Here is an 18,004-nt window from a genome sequence, read left to right on the forward strand (position 1 = left end):
GTCGGAGGAAAATATAATGATTTCGTTGAAAAAACATGTCTGAGAACTTAACTACATTTTAATACTTTTTTTTCTTTAGTTTTGCTTGGGGGAATAAAACCCAACACTTCACCTCACCACTGCTACATTTGTATGTTTACACATACCCGAGGAATCTCTCAATGTAGTCTAAATATCTCAGAGGCCTGCTTTTTGGAGTAAAAGATTCATAAATCAAAGTTGGGAAATCCTACTGTTTTTAGGCCTGTTATAATAAATACTCTTATTTGAAAGAGTTGTGTTTGTAGCTTATTTGATCAAACACCCACCTCATTTATCAGTGTGCAGTCGGAAAGTGGAAGAGTTTTTCTTTAAATGGAGGGCATGTGTATATATATGTATACTTTGCATACATTCTAATACTTTTGTCCTTCCTTGGAAGGATGTGGATGACTAATGAGTGAAGGAGTAATGCAGTTAATAGTTTTAGTGATGTATATTGCTTAATTTTCAATTATGAGATATGTCTATCAAATATATGTACAAACATAAAACAGTCCTCAGGTGATTTTAGTTGCTGATTTTCTTTTGTATATCTCTAGAGTTTCCTCAAAGTGTACTCTAAAGTAGTGGTAACACTTTACATTTTGTATTAATTATATTTATTTATTTGAATTTTATTTATTTATTTGAACTTTCTTTTTTTATACAGCAGGTTCTCTTTTTGGTAGTACTTTATTTTTATTTATTTATTTATTTAATTAATTTTTTTGCTTTAAACCATTATCTTTTTTTGACTAATCAGCCCTTCATTTTTTGTGTGTGTTAGTTTCTGCTTTATAACAAAGTGAATCAGTTATACATATACATATGTCCCCATATCTCCTCCCTCTTGCGTCTCCCTCCCTCCCACCCTCCCTATCCTACTTCTCTAGGTGGTCACAAAGCACCGAGCTGATCTCCCTGTGCTGTGCGGCTATGCAGCAGGTTCTTATTAGTTATCCATTTTATACATATTAGTGTATACATGTCAATCCCAATCGCCCAATTCATCACACCACCACCACCCCACCCCCCAGCCGCTTTCCCCCGTTGGTGTCCATACGTTTGTTCTCTACATCTGTGTCTCAATTCCTGCCCTGCAGACCGGTTCATCTGTACCATTTTTCTACGTTCCACATATATGCGTTAATATACAATATTTGTTTTTCTCTTTCTGACTTACTTATATTAATTTAAATTACAGTTCCCATTTAGAGATATGGAAGTATAGATAAAGGAGGTTACGACCGGCCTCAGTTTGTTTATTTTGTAACTTATTGCAGAGTTGGCAATGAATCCCTTGTCTTGGGATTTGGAGGTTCTTCTTCATCATAATACTGTTTCCCAGACTCCTTGCAACTACTATGTACTGTTTTAGTCCAATCCACCATAATCCCTTGCTGTTTATATGCTCTTGTGGAGGTAGCTAAAAGATACTGCTAGGGTATGCTTTATATTCGTACACAATCTACAGAAAAAGAGGTAATTGTCATTCAAGAAGCCTGAATCTTTTGGATTATTACCTTACATTGGAAATTAAATTTGTTTTTCTCTCTGCTAGATTACATGTAAACATTATTCAGTTATCAAGGCAAAATATATCTGTAGCCACTACTCCCCCCAACCCCCAACAGGATCTAGAGTATAAAAGTAAGCTTGAAATTTCTGAATCCTACAGACCCTGTTGCTGTTTATGACTCATTGCTCTAGTTTGTTTGGTTTTCGGGTTCATCAGCTGAGTAACACCCCACTGCCATGTTCAGTGTTTTCATCCCTTTCCCTTTATATATTTGGACCATTTTAGTTTAATTTGAGTAGCTGCTTTGTCAACTTCCAAAAGTACCAGTTGTACGTGTAATACGTATTTGTGAGAAGTAGTTCTCTTCTAGGTCCACATTCTTAGTGACCTCCCTAAGCCAAATATGCGGACAGCCGTAAATGTGGAACAAAATATGACACTCTGAAAGTTGTTTCCCACCTGGGAAGTGCCGTTTCTTTGGTGGCTTTTAATGAGAGTAGAGGCATAGCTAAAAAGCAGGGGTGTGGAGCCAGATAAACCTATCACTTGAATCTTGTTTCTTTGACTTCCTAGAAATATGACTTTGGGCAATACTTTTAACTTCTCTGGGGCTTATTATTCCCATTTTAGGGATTAAAAAAATACATATCTCAAGGAGTTGTAGAAATTAAATGAGGTGATATTTGCAGAGTGCCTGGTATGGATGCTCACTGGTATACAACATATAGATAGCCTTAATAGTATGTGTAATCCTTGAGTTATCTGTGAGTTTCTGTGGATATTGGCTTGGACTGCATGTCTCTCATCACTGATTCTGTTTACACTCACTGACATTTCTAGATTCTTTTCTAGTAGGGCATCATTTCTGCTGCTAGGGCAGAGTTTATTAAAAACCATGACACATATTTCTAACTAGTATTTTTGTTTTTCATTTTAAATAGGAAATCATGTACCATCTATCATACAATTGTACTGACTGTGAAATCTAACAAATATCATCTCTGCTTAATTATTTGCTTTTTTTCTTGAGGATTTGTTGTACAGGTAGCTTACACAGTTTCAAAACCACTGGCATAGAGGGTTGAGTTAATGTCACTTATATTTTTAATGAATTTATTTATTTTTATTTTTGGCCGTGTTGGATCTTCTTTGCTGCACGTGGACTTTCGCTAGTTGCGGCGAACGGGGACTACTCTTCGTTGAGGTGCGCAGCTCCTCATTGCGGTGGCTTCTCTTGTTGCGGAGCACGGGCTCTAGGTGCGCGGGCTTCAGTAGTTGTGGCGCGAAGGCTCAGTAGTTGTGGCTCGCGGGCTCTAGAGCGCAGGCTCAGTAGTTGTGGCACACGGGCTTAGTTGCTTCGTGGCATGTGGGATCTTCCCCGACCAGGGCTCGAACCTATGTCCCCTGCATTGGCAGGCGGATTCTTAACCACTGCGCCACCAGGGAAGCCCACTTCTTAATTCTTGACACACTTTTCTTGTTGATCCATACAATGACCTTCTTTTTGTTTATTTTTTTTTGGTTAAAATATTTGAATTTGGTTTTCTGTTGGGGACAAGTGATTAAGGGACTTTATTTTTCTGTTGCCAAGGCGCTGAGGTCAAGTGAAGCCAGAATATATTGTCATGATGGGATGTTAGAAATGGAAGTTGCCTGCAATGTCCTTTAGCTAGGTACTTCTTAACTTCTTTATAGAAATGTCTCATCCTTTTTATTGAATTAAAAATTTTGAAACTTCTCTCACTTAAAAATCACAGATCTAGTCAGAACTTCTCTGATGAGTGAGGAAACTGAGGCCCAGAGAGGTGGTGTCACAATAGTAATTACCATAATGATGGCCATCACTTTTGGACCATTTGTGAGGAATCATGATCTCCAGTGGTACCTAAGCTCACACAGCCCATTGTGGGCTCCTGTTATAGTTTTCTCTTCAGCTTCCATATTGGCTCTCCCTGGCCCTCCTTCCTTTCTGGGCTTAATTTTTTCATTTTAAAATTGCATACTTACCATTCTAGCTGTTTACTTCACATTGTATCAGTTTTGGTCTTTTTTCAGGATCTAATCTCCCCCAATCTTGCCTTTTTTGGGTGACATTTAGGTTGACATCAGATGAATAGCCCAAATAATAAATATGAATCATGCTTGCCTCAAAACAGGCAAATAAACTGTCATCATGCTCTTAAAAGTGGATATTATTCAGTACTGGTTTATTTTTTTGAAGAATTTTTGCTTTCAATCCCTGACCCTAAAAAATAAAAGTAAATCAAATTCCATAAAGGTAGAAATTAAAGCAGATATATTCCAAATACCCAAGTCAGAGCCTGGCAAACAGGGAATACTCAGTAAATGATTTGCAAGTGAATATAAGCCTCCACAGAAGCAAAAGCTCTAAATCCTGGGGCTCCTGCTGTTGGGGAGCCAGTTTTCTCTCATTTGTTGAAGGCACCATGACTGTACTCTGGAAGGGAGAGTAATGAATGAGTATTTGTGAAACCCTTTCTGTGTGCTAGGTGCTTCCATCAGCACTGCTAAATGTATGTCTACAACAGCTTTCTGGGTTTTTGCCTCTTCACTCTTCTCATTTTTTGGATGAAGAAATGGGAGCTCAGTGTTCAAATGAGTTGCTCAAAATGTTTGAATTTGAATTAGGATCTTTCTGACTTTGAAGCCTTGTACTTTCCAGACATCCTTAGCACCACAGGAATGGTTGCTGCTGTTACTATCTTTATCATCATTATCATCATTGTCATCATTACTTCTAGAGTTATTTGAAGTTGTCCTCAAATGGTAGCCACCTGCTTCCAAAGAGAGTTAGGCACTAATGGTTCAGGTGGCCAGAGTCTCTAGGACCTCCTGTTCCTTGCACACTGGTCTGTTTTGAGTGTACACAAATGATTCCTTGCATAGGTGGTTACCTGAGATCCCTTTCAAATACCCATATGAAAAATAGACTTTCTAGTTGGGATCAGCTGCCTTGCCTATGTGGTTTTTATATCTTAGATGAAAAAATGGACTAGAATGCCAGAAGATTTCCCTAAATGGAAAGGTAGCTGCTTCCCTACCCTCTCCACTTCCCTTGTCAGTTGCCAGAGAGATCTCCAGTGACACAAGAGTACTTCCAAAGTTTGGGGAGTCCTGGATGGTTGGTGGATGAGATCGTTTGATTCCAGTGAAACTTCCCAGCTGCCCTGAATTGTCTTCCAGAGCACCATCCTTTTATTACTAGATTGAATTGTAGGATAAGAGAAGTGCTTTGAGCATCTTTATACCCACATATGTAAGACTGCATACTTGAGCCTGAGAATTTGGAGTGGGGCCTCTTAAGAACAAAAAAAGTACATGCACATTACCTGTGTGTGGGTATCGATTTGGCTCTGAGATTCATTGTTTTATGTAAGTGCCATTAATTTCCCAATTTTTCTTAGCTTGTGCGTACAGTCGTCATTCTTAGTTGCTTAATACTTATCTTGGGCATTTATTTTACCCGTAACTTTTCCCTTGACTTTTCTACCTGCTCTCATTGCTGTATTTTGAACACCTTCTTTATGGAAAGCAGTAGAAAAACCTGAAGGTGTGTCTAGAACAAACTCAGTTGAATCAAAGGAAGGCTGCCCAAGTTGGCATTTAAGGGGGTAGGACTCTGGCAGATGTGCCCATGTTTTCTACTGAAGAGTCTGTGCACACCTGAACCTCTGCACTGAGTTTCGTTTCCTTAATCCTGTGGTGGTGGTGGTGTGAAGAACGCCCAGGTTTCCCATACAAATTAGGAAAGGGAGTTAATCAGAATCAACACTGGGGTAAAAGGAGGTCTTAGCGGAAGTGCCTAAGTATTGTTCCAACACAGGGGATAAATGTGTTCTGCTTTACTTGGCCAGAACAATGTCTCAAGCTGGTGATTAGGCTCTACTCCAGCTTTAACCACAGGCAAAATTTATGCAGCTCTACTACTGTGTGTCAGGTAATTAAAGGGAAAAAGGGGAAATATTTGCTTAAAGTGGAAGTGTTTTTAATTAAACATGAAAAATAATAAGTAAGTGCAAAGGGAAGTCGGCAGTAGGGAAATTGTTTTTAACTTTTCCTTTAAAACATTAAGAACTTCAAGCAAAAGGCCGATATTTTAGGCATGGCTGTTTGTTAAGCCCTTACAGAGCTGTGCTGGAGTTCTGAAATTCTTCTGTCTTTGCGTTGAAGAACTTGGAGGTGTTATTCTGTCTTAGTTGAAAGATAATGCTCTTTGCCATTTTCTGCTAACCACTAATGATTCGCTTGATAGGAAAGGAGTTCTTTAATTTAAAATAAGAGCCATTTTAAAACCTAGTAGATAGTAGTACAGATCTTGATGTGGGACGTACAGTTACAGCAGGAAGTTTAGGCTGAAAAAAAGGGGGGGGATAAAATCTTCTACTTACTATGATTGACTAGCATACTGGTTGGATTATGTTGCATCTAAAGTTTCTGTTAATGGTTCCACCACTCTGCTCATCACCAAGGGTTGCAACTCCATCAGGTTTGATTTAACTTTAGACCCCAGACCTTAAGGGTTCTGCATCCATAAAGCCTTATCCTTACCACCTGTTTTAAAATGGACTGTGACCATTGCAGTTGCCTGCCTAGGTCATTTTAATAACATCCTTGCCCACCGTTCATACCTAATCTCTATTGTTGCTGTCCATCTTGCCCAGGGTAGCTAGAATGATTTTACCTAAGGCTCAGTTTTCGTCATGGTACTCAGTTTCCTCAAGCTTTGCACAAAATTTGAGTTCTTCCCTGCCATGGCCCTTGGACAACGTCAGCATCACATCTGAGAATTGTTTTTCCTACATGTACTCTACACTGTAGCCATTTTTGAACTATTTTAGCCATTCCTTCAACACCCTTGTACAGCTCATTTCTTCTACCACCTTACCTGTGCTCTTGGCTCTAGGCTCCTAATTAAGTCCTTTTTATTTTATTTTTTAAACTGAAGTATAATTGATTCACAATGTTGTGTTTCAGGTGTACAATGAAGTGACTCAGTTATACATATATAACTTATTCTTTTTCAGATTATTTTCCATTATAGGTTATTATAAAATATTGAGTATAATTCCCTGTGTTACACAGTAGGTCCTTATTGATTATCTGTTTTCTGTAAAGTAGTGTATATATGTTAATCCCAAACTCCTAATTTATCCCTGCACCCCTTTCCCCTGTGGTAACCGTAAGTTTGTTTTCTACATCTGTGGGTCTATTTCTGTTTTGTATATAAGATCATTTGTATCATTTTTTTTTAGATTCCACATATAAACGATAACATGTTTGTCTTTCTCTGTGTGGCTTACTTCACTTAGTATGATAATCTCTAGGTCTATCCATGTTGCTGCCAAAGGCATTATTTCATTCTTTTTTATGGCTGAGTAATATTCCATTGTATATATGTACCACATTTTCTTTATCCATTCATCTGTCGAAGGACATTTAGTTTGCTTCCATGTCTTGGCTATTGTAAATAGTGCTGCAGTGAACATTGGGGTGCATGTATCTTTTTGAATTATGTTTTTTTCCTGATATATGCCCAGGAGTGGGATTGCAGGATCATATAGTAGCTCTAGTTTTAGTTTTTTAAGGTACCTCCATAAGGAGACCATAAACAAAACAAAAAGACAACCTACAAAATGGGAGAAAATATTTGCAAATGATACGACTGACAAAGGATTAATCTCCAAAATACACAAACAACTCAATATAAAAAAAAAACCCAATCAATAAATGGGCAGAAGATCTAAACAGACATTTCTTCAAAGAAGACATACAGATGGCCAAAAGACAGATGAAAAGATGCTCAACATTGCTAATTATCCGAGAAATGCAAATCAAAACTACAGTGCGGTATCACCTCACTCTGGTCAGGATGGCCATCATCAAAAAGTCTGCAAATAATAAATGCTGGAGAGGGTGTGGCGAAAAGGAACACTCCTACACTGTTGGTGGGAATGTAAATTGATAGAGTCACTATGGAGAACAGTATGGAGGTTCCTTAAGTCCTTTCAAAATGTTGCCTCTTTTTTTTTTTTTTTGGCGGTACGCGGGCCTCTCAATGTTGTGGCCTCTCCCGTTGCGGAGCACAGGCTCTGGATGCGCAGGCCCAGCAGCCATGGCTCACGGGCCCAGCTGCTCCACGGCATGTGGGATCTTCCCGGACTGGGGCACGAACCCGTGTCCCCTGCATCGGCAGGCGGACTCTTAACCACTGCGCCACCAGGGAAGCCCAGAATGTTACCTCTTTGATGAAGCCCTTGTTCTCTTAGTGGGCTAAGATTTTTCCATCTGAATCTTCTTTGTACCTCATTATACCTTGTAGTGGTTTTGTATTCTGTTACTAAACTACATGTTCCTTTAGGGTAAGACTTTTGGACCGGTCACCTTTGTTATCTTCTACCTTGTGTTACCTTGTGAAGTCATGCTGTCCCTGCTCTAAAGTCTTCTATTAATGATGCAGCAGTGTGTAAAATTGGGGTATTAACACTTATCCTCCAGGGTTGTTCTGAGGAGCACATCAGAGAATTTATTTAGATACACACCTCTGTGTCTGTCATACAGCCAGTAGGCTCTTAATAAATAGTATGGTAGTTGTAGCCAGATGGCCATGGTTTGAATTTCTCCTCTGTTATCAGCATGTGATTTTTGGGTCTCCGCTCTTTCAGTTCTTCGTCTGTAAAATGAGAATAATGGTAGTATTTACCTCATAGGGTTGTTGTGAGGATTAAATGAGTCTGTACATTTAAAGCACTTAGAACAACAGTACCTGGCAGCTCGTGAGCCTGCACCACTCAATTCAGAAGCCACTAGCCCCACGTGGCGCTTGAGCACTTGAAATGTGGCTGGTCCAAGCTGAGAGGTACTATCAGTGTAAAATGCACAATAGAATTTGGAACCTTGGTGTGAAAAAATAGAAAGCTAAACATCTCAATTTTTCATTTATTTCATGTTGAAATGATAATATGGATAGTTTTAATAATTTGGGTTACACAAATTATATTAAAATTATCCCATCTTTTTCCCCCAGTTTTATTGAGGTGGAATTTGGCATACATTAACGTATAAGTTTAGGGTATACAGCATAATGATTTGACTTACATACATCATTAGATGGTTATCCCAGTAAGGTTAGTGAACATCCATCATGTCACGTAGATACCAAATTAAAGAAATAGAAAGAAAGGTTTTTTGCTTGTGATGACAACACTTAGGATTTACTCTCTTAACAACTTTCCTACGTAACATACAGAAATATTAATTATATTTATCATGTTGTACACTACACCCCAGTACTTCTTTATCTTATAACTGGGAGTGTGTACCTTTTGACTGCCTTCATCCAAAAAATCTCACCTTCAAAAAAAAAAACAATGTGACTACTAGAAAACTTTAAATTACATGTGTGGTTCACACATGTCTGTTGTACAGCACTGTTGTAATGCTGTTTGGCATTGTTAGCTTTTGTTAGCATATTGTTTTTATTATTTTTTCCCGCAGTGGTGGTTTCCACATACGCTCCCCCCCTTCTTTTCTTTTTTCGGTTAACTATTTGAATTCAGTGATTCTGGGTAGGGAAATTTAGGAAAGAAAGGTGTTCATGGATAAGATAAAGCTTAGGTCAAATGAGGGAACAAAGGGGTCAGCAGCTTCTGACCTCAAGTCGAGGAAGACTTGACTACGCTATTTCAGAGCCATGTGCTGTGAGTTGCTGGCTTAATCTTCCTGCTTTCTTAGAGATAGAGAATTCCCTCTATTGCTACCTTATGGTATCCCCGTATCACAAGGAGGAAGCTACATTTGCTTATTGTAGTTGGGAATCCATTTATAATAATAAAAATAGAAGCTTACTGAAAAATAAGAAATTAGAAGAATTAAGGATTTTTAAAACTTTTTGGTTCAGAAAGAATGAGTTTGGTTTTCCTTAAGGAAATGAGTTTAAAAGATAACATTTTAAAAGCGCGTAAAGACTTAACCAAATATTTTAAAATATTTTTATCTTAATTCCAAGTAGCCTTCAGCTTCGATGAATTCTACTGCTCTACAGTAACCAGACACCGTGACTATGACTGCTGATCATGGTTGAAAAACTTTCAAACTATTTTATGTGTGTCATTTCAAATGATTTTATAAAATGCACATCCCATGATCTGAAGGTTGGTTTGCACATATCCCGTGCTTAGTGTGGTACTGTCTTTTGGCAGTGAATTTGCCGTCTTTAGCCATCATGGGCTCATAAGTGGACTATCATTCCAAGGATCATTTAAGAGCTTGTTTTGGGCAGTCTCTTTCAGGAGGTTGGCCAAACAGATGTGTGTAAGTCTTGATGATTATGTGTTCAGTAATTTCCTGGGGTCTTACTTCCCCATTATTGCTTTTCATGGTAGCTGGTTCTTTGCACTGAATATACTATGAGGAATGGGGGTGTGGCAAACTAGATAGAGATAATCATTTGAAGTGCTGGTTTCCTTTGAGATATAAGGTACAGTGAGTAGCATTATCTCTCTGAGAGCCTTAGAACTAATAGGGAGCAAAAAGGCACTTGCCAATCCCAGTGGACAGATGTGGTTTATCTTGGTAAGTCTTTGAGAGGGTAGAATCACTGTAATGTGGAGGGGCCCCCCCCACCAGATATTCTGTGGGTGTGGCCACTGGCACATGATGTTAAGTTTCCCTGCTTCTGTTTAAAATAAGAATCTTTGAGCTATTTTTCTTGTTTCAACAATATCTAGCTGATATCTGTTATTTTACATATGCTATTTGAAGTGATGGTCACCTCTTTACCCATGAGGTATTACATTACAAAAGAAGGACGCATCCCAAGGCACTGCAACTGTGATCTCTGTGTTTGGTTTGCATGCTGTTTCTGAATACATAAATCCAAACTTGGACAGTTCAGGTGTGATTATTTATATTAGCAAATACAGGTTTATGAAAGGAGTCATAATAGATTTCTTTTAAAGGTATTTTAAAAAATATTTAATTTATTTATTTTTGGCTGTGTTGGGTCTTTGCTGCTGTGCGTGGGCTTTCTCTAGTTGCGGAGAGCGGGGGCTACTCTTTGTTGCGGTGCATGGGCTTCTCATCGCGGTGGGTTCTCTTGTTGCAGAGCACGGACTCTAGGTGCCCGGGCTTCAGGAGTTGTGGCTCGCGGGCTCTGGAGCGCAGGTTCAGTAGTTGTAGCGCACGGGCTTAGTTGCTCTGCGGCATGTGGGATCTTCCCGGACCAGGGCTCGAGCCCGTGTCCCCTGCATTGGCAGGCGGATTCTTAACCACTGCGCCACCAGGGACCCCCAGGTTTCTTTTAAATAGTAAGCTTCTCTAGGGCCCTGGAATATTTGAGTTGCAATGCTATTGATCACAACTTCAAGGAAAATGTCTATTGTGTAACGCCAGACGTGTTTATATACCTATGCCAGTAAAGACTTATGAGGTGCCTGTGTGTAAACATGTATGTGTTTGTGTACGTGTGTGTGCTCACATGCTAGCCCACCAAGTACCTGAATATGCACCTCCCTGCTTTTTTACCTTATAGACAAAGCTAAACATTATTCATTGCTCTTGCCTGGTGTATGTCCACCCTCATCTCACTGCAAGTGTCAGGGTAACACACAGTCGTAAATGAGGAGATGGAACAAGTGGGACCAGAAAACATTGTCCACAGCCCAGTGGTCCGTGTCACCATTCTTCTGCTTCTAGCATATATTGAATAATCAGGAGAGATGAGACAAGCCAAATCCTTTTAGTACACCGTGTCTGGGGAGGTTATGGAGTCCCAGAGGTTCGTTTCTTGTTGCCATTGTAACAGTCTTGATTGTGACAAGGAGATCTTGGAAGTCACCTGAGGATGTCATGAAAACCCCATCCCCATTACTGTTATTTCTGCTGGACACTTTCTGGTTAGGGAATATATTTGATTTATAAAAAAAAAAAGCACGACTGAGTGAAAGCACCTTTTGTTCTTTGTATTGAAGTCACATACAAGACTATGTCCCCTTATACAGTTCAACCTAAGCTCTTGCAGTGCAATGGGCTTTATTTATTTATATTTATAAGGAGTCATTTTAAAGCAATGAGAGGCTTTATAGTTACAATGATCACTTCTGCCCTTTCTTACAGAAATGTCAGACTCAGGTTGTTAAGGATCTGAAAATAATGGCTTTCCTCTTATTTCCATGATGGTAATTATATGGCAAGAAAGAGCTATAGGGATTTTTCCTGTTTTGAAATTATATTCTTTGCCTTGTCGATAAAAAGAGATAACCAGGATATATTAATACATGTATGTTTTGTTAGTGTTGTCTTTGTCCTCTTAATTAGCATAGTATTAATTAAAAACTGCTTGCTGAGAGAGTTCTATTTTTGCTGGTTGTGAACTTTTCCAGAAATTACAGCTAAATAAGTATTTTGAATGTTCCAACCAGAATGTTAGTTTTTAAAAAATAAATTTTCTTTCAATCTGTGCAGCTGTAGTTTACTTTCCAGGCATGAGAAATATCTATTTTATTAAGTCCTATGAGGAATATGTGTCACATACATTTAAGGAAAATCTATTTAAGGTGAAAAATTCCAAAAATGACTTCCCCCTGGTGTGAAGTAAAACAAAAGCCCCAACTGCATCTCTGCCTGTGGTAATGACATTGAGGTGACAAACTGCAGGCAGGTGAGGTTCTTGGGGATGATCTCACACCTGCACCACGAGCTTGGGGAACAGCTGGGTCTGGAGCTGGCGTCTGGCCTTGCTTTCTGTTTGCTGCAAGACCAGCTCTCAGGCTCGGGGCCTGCACATTTGCACGGAAGACTCCAAGTTTTTTTTTTTTTTTTTTGCAGTACACGGGCCCCTCACTGTTGTGGCCTCTCTCGTTGCGGAGCACAGGCTCTGGACGCGCAGGCTCAGCGGCCATGGCTCACAGGCCCAGCCGCTCCGTGGCACGTGGGATCTTCCCGGACCGGGGCACGAACCCGCGTCCCCTGCATCGGCAGGCAGACTCTCAACACTGCGCCACCAGGGAAGCCCTCCAAGTGTTTTTAAAAAGGCAAAGGGGACTGTGGGCGGGTCGCAGTCCCTGGTTTTGTGAATCTTTTTCCCTGGGATGGGGAGGTTGAAGAAACCTCAGCTCAAACCCACCAACCTCCAAGCCCAAGCCCCTTATGTCAATCCTGAGCTTTGTCTGCCAAAGGAGAGTCAGCCAGGAAGCACAGAAACTGAAGATCCTTGTCCGCTTCAGTCGTAGTTTTGTATAGCCAGGGGGCAGACGGTGAGCCCCCGAACGGCTCCTTTCCCACCAAGTGTGCATTCACTCCCCTGGAACAGTGGAACTCCAGGGTAGTTAAGGGTGGTCAGCATTTATGGGCAGGCAGAACGCTTCCTGCTATAGCACTCAAAGGTGACTGCTGGTGATGGTGTTCTTTGATTTAATTCTTTTTTCACACCTCCAAAAAGAAAAGCTATCTATTCAGCTAGTCAGTCTTATCTTATGTATCTACATGTGAAGGGTAAGTCGAGGTTGATTTCAGTTTGAGAGCACCACCCTGTCATCTAACCCAACTCGGAGAAGGTTCACAGAAAGTATTAGGCTCACCACTGTTTTGTTTCTTTGCTCAGTCACTGCACTATCATCAAGGCCAGATGCTTCCTTCCTCACCTGGTCACGCGTTCTTTTCCTCCAGCACTGGTGTTGCCGTGGTAAGTGCCTTCTGGGATGCCTCCACATATACAGTTTCCCAGGGACATTGAACAGAAACGCTTTGTACTCTTTCTTTCGTAAGATGAATTCTGATGCTTCACTTATATTACGTGGGTATGGATTTCTTGGAAGCCAGAGATCAAGAAGTCAGGTCCAGCCTTTAGATAGGTTTGGTTTGGCCAGTATACTGTTTTAAAAGTTTGAGCTTTCTTTAAAAGATTGGGGAGATTTCATACAACAGTTCAGAATTCTGGCTTCTCCTGAAAAAATGGAAGGATCTGGTGATAGGTCGTCTGCATTACAGTGTAACTGTGAGGTATAGAAGCAGATCGTGGCTTCTCCCTTTGGAATAATGGCTTTTAAGCCTTTTGGACCAATTATACATAATACACATGAAACAATAGGGAGTTCCTTGGTGGTCTAGTGGTTAGAACTTGGTGCTTTCACTGCCATGGCCAGGGTCCAATCCCTGGTCAGGAGACTAAGATCGCGTAAGACACATCACATGGCCAAAAAAAAAAAAAAAAAAAAGGAAACACGCTCTCTCCTTACCACATGCAACATGCAATTTTTCTGTTCTATTTCATGGGAGCACAAACTGTTGAGTGCCACTAAATGATTTTGCCATCCACTGACGCTGGTGACCTGACCTGCAGCTTGAGAAGCAGGGGTTTGGATTTGACTGCAGGTTCTGCTTGCCAAGGGCCCTTCTTCTCCTGCGTGTGCATTGGTGCTGCTGGCCTCCGGGCCTGCTGTAGCAACATCTGGCTCCCCAGGCTGGTCAATTGTCATTCACATCAAGCCAAACAGCCCTGTAGGACATCCAGTCTGCAGTTCCTCTTTGGCTGTTGGTTATCCATGAGAGGGCTGGCTTTTCAGGACTCCTTGGTTTCAAGTCTGAAGACAGAGGCAGAGTGAATGACTCTCTTTGGCCTTGCCATGGCTTTCTTGTCCCACCCCTGCCAAGATAAATGAATAGGGGGAAATACGCTGTTTTGTAGAAGACCTCCAAGCCTGACCTACGGATTGCATAACACTGGGCCCTATTAGACAGGTACCAGGAACAATTCATATTACAATGGAATTCTTTTTATAAAGCAAAGGAAGTTTTTAACCATAGGTTACTTTAGTGGCTTTACATTTGCATTACAGATTTTTAAGTACTGTCATTAACTGGGATGGTTAAGTAGGCAGGGGGCAGGAGAAGACTAAAGGGATTCTTTAATCGTTTTCTCTACCTTTATCCTTACTCATCAGGACCCTGGCCATCCTAGCATCAATAAGAAATGATAAAACATCCTTTTATACACTTTAAATTATACATTTATATTTAGCTCTTCAAATTGTATTCTTTTAGGATATGGATAGAGTAGAATTTGAGTCAGAAGATGTGACTTCTTGTTTTGGCCACGTTGATTTTCGTATTGTATGAACGTAGGCAAGCCTTTATATACTGGGCTTTGGTTTTACCCATCAGTTAAATGGGTATGAGGGAAATAACCCCCAGCATACCCATCTCACTGATTTCTGAGAATCTCATGAGACTCTGTGTGTGTGTGTGTGTGTGTGTGTACGTGAACACACATACATGTGAAAATGTAAACCACTGTGTCTCTATTATGGGGTGTTTTTGGGTTTTTTTGCTGTACGCGGGCCTCTCACTGTTGTGGCCTCTCCCGTTGCGGAGCACAGGCTCCGGACGCACAGGCTCAGTGGCCATGGCTCACAGGCCCAGCTGCTCCGTGGCATGTGGGATCTTCCCGGACCAGGGCACGAACCTGTGCCCCCTGCATCCGCAGGTGGACTCTCAACCACTGCGCCACCAGGGAAGCCCTGGGGTGCTGTTTTATCAGGAGATACAGAATTACATATCACAGCTGCCTGAAGTGCTGCAGGTATTTTACACTAAGGTGACTCTTTTCCTTTTTGCACCCTTTTGGGGAAGATAGGACTCGGTTTGATGACCCATTTCTGTCTTAGATACAGATGATAATTGAAGACAAGATCTGTACTCCCTAAGTTACAACACAGTGGGTCTTGGTCTTGCGAACTCCTGAATTGCCATGCTCTAGGCTGTTAGGAAAGGAACTCAGCAGGCACCCTAGCTTGATGTGTTGGAAGCTGAGGCTGAAATAAAAGTGCTGTATATTTATTTGCTTATGTCTATGATAGAGGCAAAAACTGAACTGAGAATGCTCTTGCCCTCAAGCAGGGCTCTGTCCCTAAGACTGAAGTGGTTGGGTTTCTGCAGTCAAAGGCATTTTAATTTTTTCATTAAAAAAAAAAAAAAAGGAACACCGTCCTGATGCTTTGAATCTGTCCTAGCTCTAATGTGTTGAGTGATCGCACACTTAAGATCTCTGAAAGGTCAACAAAGAGGGGTCCAGCAGGGGGCTTATTTTTGGTTCTTATCTCACTGTCAGCAACTCCTCCTGTGGCCTGCAGCCCCATCACTTGCAGCTCTGAGACAGTGCGTGTCTAATGAAGTCTTTGTTCTAACAAAGGACATAGACCCCGACCATTTAAACCCCAACCAAATAGCTGATCCACTTTAGAATTTGACATGAATACATGGTTTTAAGAACTCAAATGGTCACAAATGTTGCATCTGCTTCCAAGGCTAGGAGTGGACTCTTGTCAGATGACAAAGGTGATCCTTTCCCCTTTGTGTGGATGGTGAGAGGGAGAGGAGGTGGAGCTCTCTTCTTTTCGGGGACAATCCAGTGCATAAGAGTCTGTGTTTAGACTGGAAAGGTGGGAGATTTGTGTTCAATTACCAGCTTGCTGCCTTGGGCAGGTTGCTTTGAATATCTCTGGGCCCCATAGATAAATAGCCTTAGAGCATTTATTATGCCACCCAGGGCCTAGACCTTTATCATGGCCACTCTTACTAGTTCTATTTTATGGATGAATACGTTGAGGTTCTCTTGCCCCAGATCACACAGCTCAGGAAATGGGGAGACTCAGGGCTGGAATGCAGGTTGATGTGACTCTAGTCCACGACAGCTGTTACCTCTGTGCCTTTTTGTTTGAAGGAGCCTTCTTGCTAATATCCCAGGATTCTGGGCTCTGCTGTTTGTCAAATAGTAAATTATGATTAAAGAAATCAAAGAAGCCATCATGAAAATGATGGGTAATAAGCCTTACAAGAGAGAATTTGCTGCAGCATTTTACTTTATTAGTCTATATTTCTTGTTCGTTTATCTAATTCAACCTGTGCTTGAAAAATTTTAAAGGTTGAATGTTGAAATATATCTAACACTTGCCACTGTCAGAAACACACTCTGAAACTTTTGTTAGTTTATGAATAGGAAGTTATGCTTATTTGATGCTCACAGAGTTACCTAACATATATAGCCTATCTACTTTTTGCCGGCTCTGAACTATATTATTATTATTCCTATTTTACAGACGAGGAAACTGAAGCTCAGAAAGGTTAAATATCTTATCACCCCACAGATGGGCTTGTTGGACTGGCCTGTGTTCTTTCCTCTGCTCTACGCTAATAAAATCCTCTTGTTGGCTATTACGAGTCTATCTATTAGAGAATTTCCAAGTTCACATCTCATTCCAGAGGAGAATAACAAAAAAGCAGACCTAGACAGAATAATAATACAATAATTTGTAAAGTCTCAGCAATCACCCTAACAGGGGACTTTATATTTTAGATAACAATAACTTCATGTTCATCAGTGAATTAGTTACTAGCCTTTCTTCTCAAAAGGTTCATCTAAAGAATTTAGAAATGCAAACAGGAATTAAGTTTCTTTTCTCCCCGTTGCTGTCCTTTCACTAATCATTTTTAGAACCTTTCAGGTCCCTCTTCCCAAGAAGTGTTCCCTTCTTGGCCCCCTCTCTCTCCTCCCCACTTCCTTTCTTTATTTCACTGTATCCCCCTCCTCAATAAAACTTCCATCTTTGTTATGTACATGCAGGAGACTTAGTGCATTTTGCAAAACAATATATTTTGTAGACGGACTGAATAATACATATGGTAGATTACACATACAGAGCAAGTAGATAGCTAATTTTGGTGACCATAGGAAGATTTAGGAGATGATTTGGGGGGAAATGGAGAGTTTCTGTTTTATAACCCTGTTTTCATAGAAAAGGATGCTGTCTCCTGTTTTATTATTTTAAAATAGCTCTGTATAGATAAGATTTGGTTCTTTTACCACTGTCCTTCTAATTCATTCTTGCCACAAAGAGATCTTCGGTCTTGATATTGTCTTTTTATTGTCCCAGAAATGGTAATTTGACAGGTGATTTTATACAAGAAGGATACTAAAACTTAAAAACCTTTCCATAGGAAGGAAACACTTAACTTTGCCTGATGGAATAGTAAATTCAAGAGCATGTAATTTCTGCTTAACGTGACGTTGAGTCTAACCTAAAGAAAGAGAAGAGAGAACATTACTTCTTGGCAAAGTTAATTTTACGACACACCTGATGAGCACTGGGTGAACAAAGACAGGGGCCTGGGATCCCCTCCTTCTGGTCAGGGTGGAGAGCCAACGTGGTGGGGGGGGGCGATTGGGTGGAGAGGGCAGAGTTTCTACTGATTTAACGACCACAGGCGGCGTCTTGACACCTGTTCGCTTCCCCAGCTGTGCCAAATGAGGTTTTCAGTCTGGATGAGAGGGTCATTTTAGAATTCTAAAATATGTTTTTAACCCCTAGGGAGACTGCAGAGTTTTGTAGGGAATGTTAGGAGAAGGAACATCTTAGGCAGGTAAATTATACTAAGGGCGTGCGTGACATA

General features: G+C 40.6%; 1 protein-coding gene and 1 long non-coding RNA gene across 4 annotated transcripts in view; both read left to right on the forward strand.

Annotated features, from left to right (window-relative positions):
* Positions 1 to 13,778, forward strand: part of LOC149748965 (uncharacterized) — a 56,358-nt gene extending 42,580 nt beyond the window's left edge. Inside the window, exon 2 of the long non-coding RNA XR_016393556.1 lies at positions 13,161 to 13,778. This is a non-coding gene — a long non-coding RNA (uncharacterized LOC149748965). The remainder of the gene's footprint in view (positions 1 to 13,160) is intronic.
* Positions 1 to 18,004, forward strand: part of BNC2 (basonuclin zinc finger protein 2) — a 427,648-nt gene that overhangs the window by 42,676 nt on the left and 366,968 nt on the right. The window lies entirely within an intron of this gene.

This window comes from Delphinapterus leucas, chromosome 6, assembly GCF_059928025.1.
Source record: "Delphinapterus leucas isolate spDelLeu-1000000601 "Yukka" chromosome 6, BTC_Dleu_Yukka2, whole genome shotgun sequence".
NCBI lineage: Eukaryota > Metazoa > Chordata > Mammalia > Artiodactyla > Monodontidae > Delphinapterus > Delphinapterus leucas.